Raw genomic sequence first — 17,312 nt, forward strand, 5'->3', positions numbered from 1 at the left:
AATGTCTGTAATTATTAATATGAATAAGAATTTTACAGTTGTAGAAAGTTGAAAATGCTATTGAAATATCAGTGAATTCTGAAATCAGAGCTAGTGTTTTAATGATAAATTTATTAAAATATCAAGCTTGGTTTTGGACACTAAAAAAAAACTAGCTCATAGATGAAAGGTAATAAGTTTTCTGTGATGATAAGTTTTAGCCTCAAGGAAATTTCAGAATGGCATTACCATATCAGTAAATTCTGAAATCAGTGTTGATGTTGAAATTTAAGAAATTAATGTCGTACTATGAGTTAAAATTTCTATAAATGGCTAAAATATAGCACTTGAGTGTCGAGTAAAAATTTAAGGACTACTATGCCTAGTTATCACCAGAGCTGTGTGTGCAGTAAAACTTCAGAGCAGTATGACGGTTTTTACTAATGAGTTGTTGATATGGTGTTGTGTGCAAGCTTTTAGTGCATATAAGCAAGTTAGCAACTATGTTATCTCATCTCATGCCATTTTTTGGAAATTTATTTGCATATATGTATGTGTACTATCTTCTAGTGTTAGGAACAAAATGTAGCCTCAGGTAAAATGCATTCAAGGCAAACACCATGTTCGCCTTTGTTTTTGCTAGATATTTTTTGATCAAACCATACAGCAGAAATGGCCGAGAAGTTGATTGCAAAAGAATTTTTAATTGATCTTAGCTGACAGTAGATGATCTCAACATGTAAATTCAACTTAATTGTGACTTGGAAATAAATGGTTGTGGGTCATTTAGTATTATAATTGATGTTTACTGTTCACTTTCTGCAACAGCAAACGAGAAAGTGGGAGAGTGGTATCTGTCATCTGTTAAGGGCTGTTCATATTGGGATTTATCTGAGGTAGCAGATACAAATGGCACAATTGACACAGATTCAGATGACTAAAAATGCAGTATTTCGACACAGTAGAGCTACTATTGGGGGGGGGGAATCTCAGCTGTGTGCTAGAAATCTCACTAAACTGCCCAAGCACAAAAGAAAGAATTCATCATCATTACTATCAGTTGGCCTTCTTTTAATACACAGTATGACTGATGATCTAAGTCAGTCAAAAGGCTTCTTGGAAAGACTGTGATGGCTTCAAAGAGGCCTTTGAAATAGATATGATATTTTCATTAAAGGAAATAGTTGCAAGTGTAAAATGATAATTTTGTGAGAAACTGAAAATAAAGAAGGGTTTTATGGTGGAAGTAAAGAATACTACAAAGGGGAAAACTAAACAAATTATCATACTGGAAAAAAGTGCTGTGCTGAATGATATAAAAGAGGTAGCCTGTTGTCCAGTTTGACACTATGAGGTTAACTTTAAAACTATTTAAAACTAACTAAATAAATAAATTTTCAGAAAAGACGATATGTGTATAAGCACATAAAAGACCAGAAAAATTGTAAAATATTTTATATAGGTATTTAAGTAAATTAATAGCTGTAAATTTTCCTGATATCATCGGTTCTCTCTCTCTCTCTCTTTTTTTTTAATGTTAATAGTACCTCAGAAAAGCTAATTCATTAAATTAAGAAAAACTGCATAAATATATTTTACAGTTCTCTTTAAATATAAAAAGTTATGATTATGCATGATGCATATTTCATTATTATTATTTACCTTCCTGTTTTGCAACCTGATTCCAAATATTTCCCAAGTACAAATCAATTACAAGATTAATGTTGAGCATAGAGCTTGGATTATTTTTTGAGCTTCATATTATTTTTTTAAATTATTGTCAGTTTCTGTTTCTTTTATGTAAATATGCATGCATATTACTATGTAAATAAATTAAAGTGATAGTACTTCTAATACCAGTAGTTAAGACTGTTGTGCATAACCAAGTGCAAGCATGTATTGTCATGTGTAGAGGGCTGTGACTCTAAAAAGTTTAAAAAACTGCCAATTTAAGCAATGATTGCAATTTATATGCTGAGAGCAACAACCATTTTCTGGGATAATTAGCTAAAATATGATATAGAGCAGCAGCTCTCAACCTTTTGACTAATGCATACCATCTAAACAAAAATTGAAAACCTTTATACCACCACTACAGAGTACTACTACCACCAACACTCTTAAACAAATCTCAGATCGCATAAATTTACGAGTTTTAGAGAAAGAACTCGATGAGAATGTTGGTGTTTTAATTTTTGAATTTAATAGTTAAAAATAATTTGCTTCTTTGCATACCACACATTTTTCTCTTGTGTATCACCGGTTGAGAACCCCTGATATAAGGGAAACTTAAAGCAGCACTTGGATTCTTATTGCAAACCCTTACCAAAGTGCTGTTTTTTCCCATAATTATTTTCTCTATTCTTCCATTATGGAATGGTAAGTGAATTGAATATCTGTTAAATTCAGTATAGATTAAAAAAGGGGGGGAGAATGCATGTGCATAAATATAAGAAATATTTAAGCAAAAGTATGCATAAATAAATGACTACAGTACTTTCAATGTTTTTCAAGCCAACTAGTTTCATTTAAAGTCTCTTTTAAATCCATGTATTAAGTAATATCAGTTATATTTTTACCAGTACTGATTCTACAGTACTTGTTTGAATGATCAGTGGGTAGACTTTTTTTGGAGGTCTTGTATATCTTTTTTGTCTTGCTAGGACCCATAAACAAATAATGTTCGCTAAAACATTTATGTGTATTAGAAACGTTTTGTGGGTTTTAGATAAATAACCTGGTATTAAACATCTTAAGTATCCACTTTGCTAGAATAAAATATATTTATTTTTATCTAATGATATCTCTACCCACTTTACATTCTGTCAAATTGTGATTCCCTTAAGGGAACAAAAATCCTTTGTATAAAAATTAGGACTTTTGGAGAAGGATATTTTGAAAAACTCTCTGTACCTTCTTGGAAAATACACTAATATGCTGTCTACCACATTGCAAAGCCACACAGAAGGAATGCCTTTAATTTGTTTTATCCTTTTTAAAAGTTTGTCAATTTGTTGTGGAAAAGTGGAAAAGTTGTAGAATTTCATGGTTATCATGGATCACCTTCTTTGTTATTGTTTTAAAAATAGTTTTTTTTTTCCCCCTAATACCAGTTTTGCATCTAACCATTCTTGTCTAACCATTGATAACCTCTTTTCAAATTCATCTTTTGTCTTCGAAAAAATCATGCTAACAATTATAACATATTTCTTGAGACATTTTTTGTTTCCAGATGAAGGCAAGTTTCTTTCTCAGATCATCCAAATGTGGTTTTATGAACCAGCTTCAAGAAAGAATTTAGCATTGCAGCATACTTCTTCATTGTCACCATCAAATTTCCAATGCATGTAACTGTCTTTTTCTTTAATTATTGCATCAATTGATGTATAAATTGTATTTTCAAAACCGTTACTGGTTTTAACTCTAAACAGAGTAGTTCTCAAATTGGACTTGTACAGAAGTCATCATTTCCAGGCCTATCTTGATTAGGCTTTCTTAATTTTCTTTTTGAAAACTTAAATTTTCTTTTGACAGTTGGATTTGTATTTTTATATGAAATGCTGTTGTTTTCATTGCATTTTGTTTCAAAATATCATTATGTTATTGCAAGCTGAAGCTTGATTTTGATTTCATCATGTAGACTTTCAAATGTGGTGGGAGAAAGTAAGGTTATAGGATAATAAAAAATTATAAAAATGAGTGTTTGGCTAATTCTTCATTTAAAATTTTCTTTGTACTTTTTCTTTCTACATTTTTAGGCTTCTTTGTACTTTCAGTTAAATCTCTTTAAATTCATGATGTATCTTCACTTTACTCTTTTTCCATCAGAAATGTCATTGACTGCTATAACTTATTAGTTGAGGTGTATTAGTTATTTTGCTAACTGAAGCCAATTACCCATATTCTTAAAATGTGTCTCATTAAACAAGCTTCAGTGAAGCCCCATGTACACAAAGGAACATATTTCTAAAATCGTTTAGTCAATGAAATAACATTTAGAAATCACGAGATCTATAGGCATGCTCAATTTAATTCTTTTATTGATTTATTATTTAATTTACTTTTTAATTTCTTTATGATATCATTACCTTATTAACGACTGCACGTTGTTTCTCATCCGGTGAATCGATGTCAGCACTCTGATCCTATGAAGTATGATCTTATTTGTTATTTACAGATGAATATAAGATGCAGAGAACAGTAACTAAATACAGATGAGTAACATAACTGCGAAGCATGTTCACAGAACCATCACATTTCTGCCAAAATTTAGGTTCATTTGTTGATGCAATGGAAGTCTCCTATTGCATAGAAAACACATCATGTACTTAAAGCTTTGTGATTGGCTTAGCAGCTCAGAGCAACATAAGAGCAAAATCGCTTTGTTGCAGCTTCAGAAGAAATCTATAAATGAACCTTGCAATGTAGAACTTTGTGCAAATCTGGCAACAGTGAAAAGAGTAAACATCTGGAAAGAGATTGATGGAATTCAACAGAGTAGCATAATGCTTAGGCAGCTCTCTAAATATTAGACTAAAATGGAACTTTAAAATATTAATGTAAAATTATGCAAATAATTATGTAAATAGTAGGTCATTAAACTTCATTTCTTTGCTTCTGGAATGTATGGAGTGTTCATTAAGTGTGTGTTTTAGAGCAGAAGCTTAGAATATTTCAAATTTCAACAGCCAGGAATTTTTGATGCCTTAGAACTTTGATCGACACCGAGTGATAAAGGTAATATGCATGTTTACTTGCATGTTTTAGGAAATATATTAGTGCACTAAGCCTGAAAAACAGTTTAAAAATGTGCTGCATGGTGCTCAACAGGTATATCAAATAGAAGTAATGAGATTCAAAATATATTTTAAATAATAAGGGCATCTGAAAAAAATAAAATATTTGAGTACTAATTCAATAAATAAAATTAATAAAGTTATTGCTAAAGATAAGACCATTTGAAAATGAAAGTTTTGATTCTACAATTTTAGAACTTCTCAAAAGTTTACATGATAAGCAGTTATTTCAACTTGTTTTTAGTATAAAAAATGGTTAGATGCAGTTGATTAGGTGATTAAATTAACTTGAGACTGAACTAGAAAGTAATCAACTTTATAGATATCACATTCTCAGTTCAAAGTATAAATTAAATCACTATTGGGAACAGAAATCGGAATTAAAAATAAATTTAAAAAAAAAAAAAAACTTGAAAACTACTACTTATTTGAACTTGGGAAGAAATTCACAGGTGATATCGAAAACCAAACTTGGAAAAAAAATGGTAACATGAAAAGTCGAAATTAATTTTTTAAACAACATGCTAGAAAGGTTTCAAGAATTTGGGTCTTAATTTTTTCCCGTGGGCTTGAAAAACAGTTGTGTACCTTCAGTGGGGGCCCTTGGCTCAGCAGTTGTGGAAAGGGGGGAAAATTATCGAATCAGGCAGGGAAACGGTCAGGATTTCCTTTCAATCCAGTTCCAATGCTCTAGGCGTTAGAACGCGGGATGCATGCTAATCACTTTCACACTGCAGGTAGATGAATGCAGTTTTCCCAAGGGGAACTTTCAGGTAGATTACTTACTAAAAAATAAGCAAAGCAATCAGTTAAATATAGTCACTTGTCATCATATCAAAAATTCAGTGAGTTAAAATATTCAAACGTTTCCTGAAAACAATATATACGGTTTCATTTTTAATAGTAGTATTATTCTGATGTTGAAGAGCAAAAAATAGAGTTTATTTACTACAAAGAAACTAAAAACTTTACTATAAAGCATTTCCAGATTCCAAAATGAGTGTTATTACTTTTACACCTCTGATAATATTCATTTCTGGAGAAATAGAAATTGGTCACTGCGTTTGTACTGCACTAAAAATTTACAATGCATGAGCCAAGAAATTTTTTATTTATGTTTCTTCCATGTGGCGTTGCAAATGGCGGTCCCAGAGTTGATCTGCCTTTACATCAGGCATATAAGATGTTTTATTTTTTTTAACCGCTTCATAGTTTTTGGTTCAAGAAAGAAACAGATGCAAACCCTGGAGCTTTAGAAAATAAAATTCTTGTTGAGTTTTAATGTATTCACAATGTCTGTATGGTCCTTAAAAGTCCTTAAGTTTTTTGGAATCGATTTGTGGTACTTAAAAGTCCTTAATTTTGGCCAAAATCGGCAGAAGGTCCTTAATTTTAATCATCAGAAATGTCTGTCTGTTTTTACAACTGCCATTTTGAGTGTGAATTATCATTTTGGAGGAATATATTTGGCGATTCACTGATATATATGGTTATCTTTTGAATGGGTTCATAGGTTATAATTTGTTCCTATTTCTAATATAAATGGTGGGGTACTGGAGTTTCTAAGCAAGAAGTGAAACATAGCATTTCGGAATTCATTTTTTCTACGAAGAGCTCTTAAACAACTTTTCACCTTTATTAAACGCTTCTGAATTTGGCGACTTATCAACATTTTGGCGATTTTAAGATCAGTTTCTATAAAAAGTTTTTAATTCTTACATCTTGGAATTTTTCGATAATTGTTTTTAAAACATTGTAACGTTGATAAATTTCACTAAAATAATAGTAATATATTGAAATTATACTTAAAAATAACATTAAAATAAAACATTTGTATTTTTCGCTGTCATATTATAAAGTTTTATTTTGGCTACTTATAATACAGTATTTTCAGTCTGAAATATAAACGAGGTATAATGTACAGAAAATGTGTGTATAAAGCACAATTTACAAAACAGTTCTTAACAAAAGCAAAATTAGCTATATAGTAAAATTTAAAATGTCTTTGTTAAATTTTTTTCATAGTAAGAGTTTTTCCCCGTGTAATCGTATCAGAATATGCATCAGTTTTCTCTATAAAATTACTTTTATTCTTTTTCTCTCCATTTTTTTCCCAAAATATTTCTGGCTTTTTGCTATTACAGAATTGGTAGGGATAATTTTTCTTTAGAATTTTAGACATTGGAGCTTCAAAAGTTTAAAAGAATTTGAAGGCAAGATTTATAGATGCATGATTATAGAAGATTCCAGTTGCTGTACACTTAGTTTGAGACACATATGTCCTAGCCCTGGGAAAAGGTTAATTCATAAGAATGAATAACTCAGTAAAGTAGAAAAATTCATCTATCTTTTAGTGTGTGATGAGGGGATCATGGTGAATTACAAAATTTTAAATTTATCTTTCATTTGCAAGAAGGAAGTGCATATGTATAAAATAAATTAAATTAAAAACATTCGCTAACACATATAATTCTTCTCACTTAAAATAAGACTCTGTTTCATTTTTTCCACTGTGAAAATGTGCCGGAGTTGCTGGTAGGCAGTGGTACAAAAGTGTGTGGAGTGCTAAGGGTTTAAAAGAACTTAGAGAGTTCCATGATGCTCGTGAAATCCCAATCAGAAATCTCAAATCATTGTGAATAGAATTCATTTCCTATGGCAGTTTAGAATGATCCACATTAATTAATGATTCCATGTAGTATTGTTTCAGAATATAAGAAAAGTTGTATCTAAAAGTGCAGGATTTATCAAGAGGTATAAAAATTCTTGAAATCCAAAATTGAAAATAGAGAATGACAGTCTCTATTTGGAAACAAAACAGATGAACTATTAAGAAACAACAGTAGTTTAGTGATAAATGTTCATAATTTTTCATGACAGGAAATGATGAAAAGAAAGCTTCCACTATCATGGTCCTGAGTATAGTAGATGAATTCTGTATATTTTGTAGTAATTCAGAATGCAAATCTAAAATTTGTGTTAAGATATTAGAACAAAAAATAATAGCATACAAAAGAACAGAAGATGCTTTGTTGTTGTCGTGTCCATATTACATGGAACAATGTTTGCTAGAGCCTACTCGAAACAGAGGTTGGACTTCTATTTTCCACCTCCAGTTTTGAGGGAGAGCACCCTGTGGGGAAGATTTGGGGTCTGCCCACGCCTCTCCACTCCCACCAGTCCACACGAGATGACTTTCGGCTCGCCTTGTATTTAGAGTGCCGCCATGCCGCACCGACACTATACATTTACAAACATCCATGTCTTCTCCAGGATTCGAACCCGGGCCCTTCGGTACCATAGTAGGCTCCCCTAACCTCTATACCGTCTGGGCGACAAGAGATGCTTTATTTGAATAAAAAATAATTATTTAGCTCAGTATAGCAAATAAAAAATAAACTGTGCATTTTGTAGTTGGAAGCATGAGAAACGTAATTTATAGTGATAACACAACTTTGAAATCCTAATATGCCATCATTAAGATTAAAGAAAGATTTTTTTACTATCAGTGCATAAATTGTGCAGTACAGTGCTATTGCAAACATCAACAGCAGATATAAATAATCGGAATAAATTAACGTCCGTTGAAAGCACTATTTGAATAGAATAGGATGATTAGAGGTACTGCATTCATTTAGTTCAACAGCCGGTTCTACTACTACGGCTACTTCTACAACGGTTGCTGCATCATTTAGTTCACGTTTCTCTTGTCTCTTGTTTTTGCAATTATTCACAAGTCGATAATCTAAGTTATCACTAACAATTTTTCTATAGCTTATAAGACGGTTACTTAAAACTCATAGGAATTGGCATTATCATAGATGAATCATCTTCTTTTCTCTGTAATTTCTTCTTCGTCGCTTTTGAAATCATTCCTTGGCCAATCATTCCTGGTTGGTCAAATAAAGCCAATAGGTGTCTCCCTCCTGCCAGTTTGTTTACACTAAATATCGAGCAAAGCAACCTCTGCTGGACAAATCGGCTGGATTTAATATTCCTGGAACATGTCTCCTAAATTTTTATGAGTGAACTGTCTGGTTTCTTGTACTTCTGTTTTGAAGAAATACATATATCATCATGCTGTATCTCATGCCAGTGTGGTAAATAAATCGGTTCAAAAATAAACTTTATGTGGTGTGAATTTTTTCAAAATATTTACAGCAATGCATTCTGAAACTATAGCTCTAAGTTGTTTTAGCCTCTGTTATTTTAGTCTGTCGCTTTTCACAGGGAGCTACTCTCACCTTAGTTTTGTAACAAATTAACATAAGCAGAATTTTTAGTTTCAATGCGGACAAAAGCAACAACCTGTCTGTGTATCCATCTCAACATTTTTAACTTCCGGTAGTGGTTTAAGCTTTTTAACTACTTACAGAATGTGGACTCAGTTTTTGCATCAACTGCTTGATTTCAAGATAGCTTTACTCTTCAACAGACGCTGCATTAAAAGCTTAGGGGGTAAGGTAACTGGAGAAATATTCCAAGAGGATCAAATATTTTATGAGCAGATGCTAAAACTTATCTTTTAGTTATCTTTTCAGACGAGTATTTAATAATGGTGAAAATATTGAGCAAAGCACATCGCTTTTACTTTCCCAACATATTTCTTGCAAATTGCTTGAGGTATGAGAGTCATGTAAAGGATTGGTACTTTTCCAACCATAGAGATCTAATTTTCTCTCACGTAATATATCAATAGCAACTTTTATAAACTGATGAAGTTGCTAATCAATATTGACGCTAGTTTAACAATTACCCTCATTAGAGCTATTTTAAGCTGTTCTACAATTTTGAAAGGATACTTATAATTTTCTTCGGTCATTTCATTCAAAGTGGATTCCAAATATAATGAATCACAGAGCCTAGCAAAAATGGGCCACACGAAAAGGAAAATAATAATAGTCTTTACAGTGTCAGAAGTGCTTTAATAATCCATCAAATCTGTACCACAAAAATCGTATATAATCTGTATCTCTAGAATAGATCGTATTTATAGAAAGGCCTTACGGATGTCAGACGTAACTCAATTTGCTTCGTGCAAAATCTGTTAAGAAATAAAGGAATACATTCAGTGAGATTCATTTCTTTTTCAAGACAATTATTAAGGTTAGGTGCTTCTTATTTGCTTTGCTGAAACTTCCAAAACAGGCCTGATTTTTGTGGTGGCCGTTCTCTTTTACATCATGCGTGTGAGGTAAATAATAGCACGGTTATTCAATTTCATTATCTGGGATCTGTTTTGCTATTCTTCTCGTTCCCACTCTTAGTATTTCCTCATAAGCTTCATTTTGTTCGAAAACCTATATTATGTATTAGTTAATCTTTCAGTGCCTAAATCAAAATTATCTTGCAAAGATGCTTGATTTTCAAGCTATGATAAGTTTACTTGAAAGCGACCTTCATCGTTCACTCAGTGTTTAAGAAATGTTCTCTTGCAACTCTAAATGATTTTTTTTTTCGGAATGCTCTAAAATCTATATTGAATCAAGAGACTGTAAATAGGATATTAAGTCTTCCGTATTTAACGTTGGTGTTACTAATAATGTTGAGTTATTCGAGATCTCTGGAATGCTATTTTTACCCATTACAGTCGAATTTACTTTCGTCTCTATGGCCGCATGTCCCGAAGCTAGAAGTCGAAAGCTTCCCGTCGATAGCTTACTTGCTATATCAGTCCTTATTTAAGATTGTAATAGAACCAGAATTTTGATCATTAAGACTAATACCGTTTTTGACTAATTCACCTAGCCTTTCCCAGTACTGACTGGTAGCACAGTACTGCAAGGAACATCTTAATGAAGAGTCTTAAAATTGCAAAGATCGCTTCTATCAGTTTTGGATATAATTAAGTGAAAATATGGCGCTCTGTTATACCTGTAGAAGTCCGTCAGATAACGAGTGAAGGAGCATTTCGTTACTACCTTTTACGAAATGCATTTCTGACGCAATGTTGTGTAAAATAAAGGGTCTTTAGGATGCAGAATATATTATAGCTTGGGCTTGATGTTACAACTATGACTTTATTGATATTTAATAGCCATTAAAGTTTGAAACAGAACATTTGAGGACTTCGAAAAATTGGCCAGTGTTTCATGTTGAGGAGGAATTTGACTACTCTCTTGTTTTTCAATAACAGATCTACTTTGATGCTTATCATCAGTGTGGATATTTCTACACAAGAGTTCATGATGTGTTTTCTACTAATAATACACGATGCTTTTTTCTGGTATTTAGCTATGAACTTATTCTTAGCAAAGGAAACAACTCTGATTATTTTGTAAAATATTTTTTCTGTCTTCTGCTCCCATTTTTCGAGCTAATCTGAACGAAATATAGTTATCAAGACGCAAGAGAAACACGCCAACGTGGAAAATAAAACAGTTACAATTCCTGATAATCAGAAATCTGCTATGATTTTGCCTAAGAATCATAATATACTCTACTACTCATTTCTATCATACAACATATATTTTGGATTGTTAATGCAAAAGATGCCATTAGAATGTTCAAACCAATGTATTATTTGCGGTAGAATTAAAGCAGAAAATGCATCTCAACTAATGGCAGACTTACTTACACAAAAGTACTAGAGTTACACAAAGTGGAAGTTGATTTTGCAGAAACAATTAATATCAAAAATCGTACAGTTTAGAAGAGCAATTTGACAAAATCATTCCTTGCGAACAGGTTCTTGGCCCATTTAGGCAAACTGTATGAAAATCATAATGATTGTACATCCAACGTTATAGGAGCTGATAAAGAACTGTATAACATGATGAACTCTCAAAGGTTTATTTCCTTGGTGAATATTAAGTGGTTATGTAATACATTTTGTAATTAATTCAGTAATTCCTCTGCATTTGATTCTGAAGGACTTTAGGGAGGGGAGATGACTATAAAGTGTTTTGGATGTTCTTCCAGAACTTAATTAAACTCAGGAAAAGCTGAGTTATGGAAAGTGGAGGAACCTAGAGGCTATTTCAACACTTTAGAAAACGCTGGAGTAGTGAGTATTTATCTGGGTTACAGCAGAGAACGAAGTATGCAAATTATAACAAGATCTGAAAGTTGGTGACACAGTGCTCATTAAGAGTGAGGGCCTAGCCACAGAATATGTATTGTTAGGAAGGACAGCTTCGCTAGAGCAGGAGCGGCTGCATCACATTGTAGAGGAAAACAGTTGCGCATGCGCGAAATAGCTTTGGAAGCAACTTCAACCTTGATAAACATTTGCGCATGCATGGAATAGTTGTCAAAGGTCCCATTTGTCAAGAGTTTATACATTTGTGACACCATTTTTCCTATCTGTATCCACATAAATGAAATTGATCTGCGCAAGTAGATTAATTAATGGATTATTTATTTTGAATAAAAGAAATCTACGAAACTGAGTGTAAATCATCGCGAAAATTTTTGTCAAAGAACGAATCCAGTAAGTTCTTTGTATTGCATTCCTCAATTTACTGTACATCTGGCAATTTGGCAACGAGCGTTGGCGACAGGAATTTGTCCGTCCTCGATATAGCGCTGCAGTAGTCAAAATGGTTTACATTACGTCTATGAAAGCTTTCCTTCTTTATGTTTATATTCTTTGGCCCAACTTCTCTAAATCAGAAACTAGGCAGCATTATTTAAAGTTTACAGAGCGGCGGATTTAACATGCATTAAGTAGTGGGATGAAGCGACCGGTGTCAAAACTGTATTATTTATCATTTAATTCGTAATAGTGAAAATCGTTTAGCACGAAACTGAGGGAAACTGAAGTATTTTTTCGTGTTAAAGGATATTTAAAAAAAAAAAAAAAAGAAAAGAAAGCACATATTCAACAAAATTAAGTTTTTTAGAGTACGTATGTGACATAGATACGTATATATGCATGTATTTAATAAAAATAAATGAAACAAAAACATCCGAAAGAACTTAATGAAAATTAATATCAGAATTTTCAAGCTTTTTGAAAAACAAAGCATTTATTGAGTTTTTGGGAAATAATCTGATAGCATCAAATTGCTAAACAATTGATGCTGAGGCTCGAGGAATGTTCATTTTTAAGTAAATTTTATTTTCACCGAGCTGAAGAGCAGCGCAGATGCAAAATAGTTGGATTTTTCACTGGCGTGGAGACTTCTTTGGCGGAGAGCTTCAATTTTTTAAGCGGCTGCTGTAGCAGAGAATAGACATTCTTTGGCTGTAGTTCAAGCTGCCTTCTGTTTTTCTGAGATGTGTTTAGTGAAGTATGCAACTACAAAGAGCTTAGTGAGGTAGAATTTTGGAGATTTTTGGCACGCTTGGCAACTTCCCGTTCTTCAGCCTACATGATATCTTCAAGGAAGAAACATAAACGAGTTTCCGTCAATATTATGAGTCTGTGATTTCCTTGAGTTCTACTGAGGGTGTATGGCAGCAAGCCATGTACAGTCATGGTTCGTACGGTCTTTAAAATACATAAAAGTCCTTAGGTTCTTTTGGAAACGATTTTTAGTCCTTGATTAAGGACTTTTACCGTAATTCCATCCAAAGCCGACGAATTGTTTTTTTTTTACAACTGCCATTTTAAGTATGAATCAACATTTTGGAGGAATACTTTTGGCGATGCATTGTAAAATATGTATTTGAGGGGTTAAGATTTAAATTCTTTCTACTTAATATAAACGGTGGATATTCGAGATTTAAGCACGAGGCCCTGCCTCAACTTAAACATAAATATTTCGAAATAATTTCTTTTTTTCCTAATATAGAGTTCATAAAATATTGCACCAAAAACAGTCTTTCACTTTTTTGGGATAAGAGTTCCTTTATTATGCAGCGCCAAATTTGGCGACTTATCAACATTTTGGCGATTTCATGATCAGCTCGTGTACAAAATTTTTTATTTGTAGGTTTGCGAATGTTTTGGCAATCTTTCTACGAACATATTAATATTGGTAAAGATCATAAAAATAATGATAATATATTAAAATTGTGGGGAAAGTGCACAATCACCCACTGCTTGGCGAGTTTTTAAGAATTGCACAAACTCAGTATCCATGTACAGATCGATCTATTTTCACTTTAAAAAAAAATCCCAGAATTGCACAAAAATGGCATTGCGCACTCCCTTGACTTGATCCATGTACACATTGACCTATTTTCGCTTAAAAAGTCAAGAAAATTGACAAAAATCCAATTCTTCTTACTCTTGTAAAAAGCGCCAAGCAAATAAGTGGGCGATTCTGCACTTCAGCCAAAATTGTATTTAAGAAATAACAATAAAGTAAAACATTTTAATTTTCTTCTGCCATTTAAAGTGACATTACTTTCTTTTTTTCCTTGAAAGTTCACATTATACTTTTCCTTTGATTTGTTTTTTCTTCTTTTTGTCCTTACAGAGTTCGTTAGGATAAGAAATTTGAAGTATTATTTTAGAATAAATATCATAAATTATAGCTACTGTAAAAGGTTCTTAGTGCTTTTTAATGCATGTTTTTTTAAATATAAACAAAAATTTTAAAAAAAAATTAACCATGTAAATCTGTTATTATTAAGGCTATCTAACTGCATAATTTAATTATTTGTAACCAGCTGCTCACCCTTAGAAGTTATTGCCTTCCCTTAATCCTTATTGTGGATATGCCTTTTGAGATAAAGTTACATAAAAGTTTGGACTGAGTGAGTACGTAACAAAATGTGGCATAAAAGAAAGAATCAATATCAGGTTAACTGTTATTAAAATTTAAATAAAATTTCACTAATTTTCTTATATGTTGGACTATTATAAGTGTAAAATATAAATGTATAAAGAAATTAAAAAATTTAATGTTGATCACTTGAAAAAAATTTATGCAGTTAATTTTATTCTTGAATATGTTTTCTAATTAAGTTAAATATTAGATTGTGTTTAATAGCAATGTATCTTACAGATTTTTTTATTTGTACAAATTATAAAAATGAAGATAAGATGTAGATAATTGCTTTAGTTTACCCAGTTCCTATTTGCTTGATAGAGCCTTAATTTTTTTCATTGATGGTCCTTAAAAGTACGTAATTTCCACATACAGAAAATGTGTACGAACCCTGTTACAGTGCTAAATATTAAAGACAGAACACCAAGCTTCTTTGCAAAGCATACTTTGATGTACCCTTTGAACATTCAGGAAGAACAGAAAATAGTTTTAATGATCTCTTACTTATATAATTTTACATTCTTTTAAATTTGAAAATGCATTATAGTCTAGTGTTCAAAGAGCTGTCTAAGCGTCATGCTATTTTATCAAATGCCATCAGCCCTTTTTTCCAGATGTTTACCTTTTCACAGTTTATCTGGTTTATCTGGGTTCTTCAGAAGTTGCAACAGATATAATACAGTGTGGGTAGAACAAGTAAGGTGGATGTTCATCAAGTAAATTTTGTTTTATTCCAGAAAGTGACCATGTGAGGTGATTAATATGCTTTCCTTGAAGGAAATATTCATATAAGTTTTTAAATGAGAATGTACTCTATCCTAGAGAAAACTACTGCTTTGTCCAAGCAAATATAAGAAGTTTATTGAGGAACTTGACTTTTGAATTTAGTTGACTGAACAGCCACTGCAAAGAAGTTTATTGATTAGTGGGTTTAAGGAACTCGTATCAGAACCTTATAGTTCAAAGGGAAAAGATGGTGAAAGCAGAAAATAAATGTAAAGCAAATGCCAATAAACAATATACACTGGTGTGCAAAACTTAAGCAACAGGTGTTCTTTTTGCCATAACTACACGTGAAGTCATCTGAGAGACATGAAATTCAAAGTTGAGTCATTTTATATTTAAATGAGGATGAAAGCATAGTTGCACAAAAATAAATACAGTGCATACAGTATGGAATCAAACAGGAAAAGACTTTATTGAACTCATGATATTGCTACTCATGAACTCATGATATTGATTGTATAAGAGGAAGAACAACAAGCAGATGTTCCTTAGTATGGGATATGCCCTCCCCTTACTGTAATGGTTGCTTTGCACCATCTCTCCGTACTCAGCACCAGATTGTCCAACAGATGTTGAGGTAAGAGTGCCCATTCCTCAATTAACATCTGTTTCAGTTGTTAGGTGTTTCTCGGAGCATGTAATCATGCCACAAGGTGTATCCCCAAAGCATCCTACACATGTTGTATGGGATTTAAATCAGGGAAGTATGTTGGCTCATTCATTCCAGTGATATCTTCACTTTCCAGTAGCTTTTGAACAGCAGGACTCTTGTGTGGCTGTGCATTGTCATCCATAAAAATGAAGTCTGCTCCAGTTGCACATCAGAACAGATGCACACGGGGAAGGATCACCTCCTGACAGTAACTATCTCCGGATACAGAACCTCTGTTGAAAACATGGATCTGTGTCCGCCGGTTCAGTATAATGTTTCCCCAGATGGGAACTGCATGACCACCATAATGTTCTCTTTCTGTGCTGTTGTTATGATGAAATCGTGTCCCAACATTTCTCCATATCAACTGGCATTGAGAATCGCTTGTGGCACTAAAACGACTCTCATCCGTAAAGAGGACACAACTCCATTGATAAGCTGTCCAGTTTTTGTGCCCCTTGCACCTCTCTAAATGGTGGCGCCAATAGCTAACTTTCAAAAGGATGCAGCGTTCAGGACAGCGGGCGAATAGGCCACCCTTGTGAAGGTGTCAGGACACAGAAAACCATGATACTTGTCACCACGTTGCTGTGCACAGTTGCTAAGCAATGGCGCTTGCTGACTTGTTTCGGCGTCTTCAGGATGATATAGGTCATCCACTGCAGTTGCTTTCCTGGGGTGGCCACCACCAACCTTTCTAACAGCAGCAGGTTTGGAAGGTTTTCCAACCACGTAAAAGGACACTTTCGTTGATTTCGAACTCTTCAGCTACACTGGTCACACTATGCCCCTTCTCCAGCTTTCCGATCATTCTCCAACGAGTAAAGTCATCCAGGTGATTTCTTCTAGTCATATTTTACAAAAGAACTCATTTACACTTGCAGCGAATGTGTTTAATCACGTTTCCGTCCTTCCTTTTATTGTAGTGTTGAGTTGAGTGCGCCGACTGCACGTGTTTTGCGTACACTTGCGTCGCCTGTGATGTTTTGTTCCTGACATTTGCATATGCATGACCTTTCTACTGAATTGAGTGTTCATTGTACTGATCGCAAGAACCCCTTTTCTGCAATTTCATAGCTATCTGATTAAAATTTACATTGTTGCTTACCAGCGTATTAAGGTTGTTTGACCATATTTTTCTGAAGACAGAAATGGAACACTATTGAGCTTACCATTTCGATAATGCAACTGATATAAATGTTTAGTAATGCTTGAATGTTGACTATTTTGTTTCAAGGCAACACATTTAGTTTTAATAAATGCATTTGTATCTAATTATGCTGAGTGTCTAATTGCGTGTAGTTGTGCTTAGCTGTGAAAAGAAATACTGTGGTTCCATAGTGTGCAATGGAAAAGGGCTTGTTTCAGGAGTTTATGCCATGATGATGTTTCCATAATGTAACTTAATAATTAGTACCTTAAGTAATAGTCATCTGC

The 17,312-nt window shown here is 33.0% G+C and overlaps 1 protein-coding gene across 1 annotated transcript in view; it reads left to right on the forward strand.

The window, feature by feature from the left end:
* Positions 1–17,312, forward strand: part of UbcE2M (NEDD8-conjugating enzyme UbcE2M) — a 71,793-nt gene that overhangs the window by 41,592 nt on the left and 12,889 nt on the right. The window lies entirely within an intron of this gene.

The sequence above is a fragment of the Stegodyphus dumicola genome, chromosome X2 (genome assembly GCF_044657685.1).
Source record: "Stegodyphus dumicola isolate Sdum_Otavi_A_Nest chromosome X2, ASM4465768v1".
NCBI classification, from domain to species: domain Eukaryota; kingdom Metazoa; phylum Arthropoda; class Arachnida; order Araneae; family Eresidae; genus Stegodyphus; species Stegodyphus dumicola.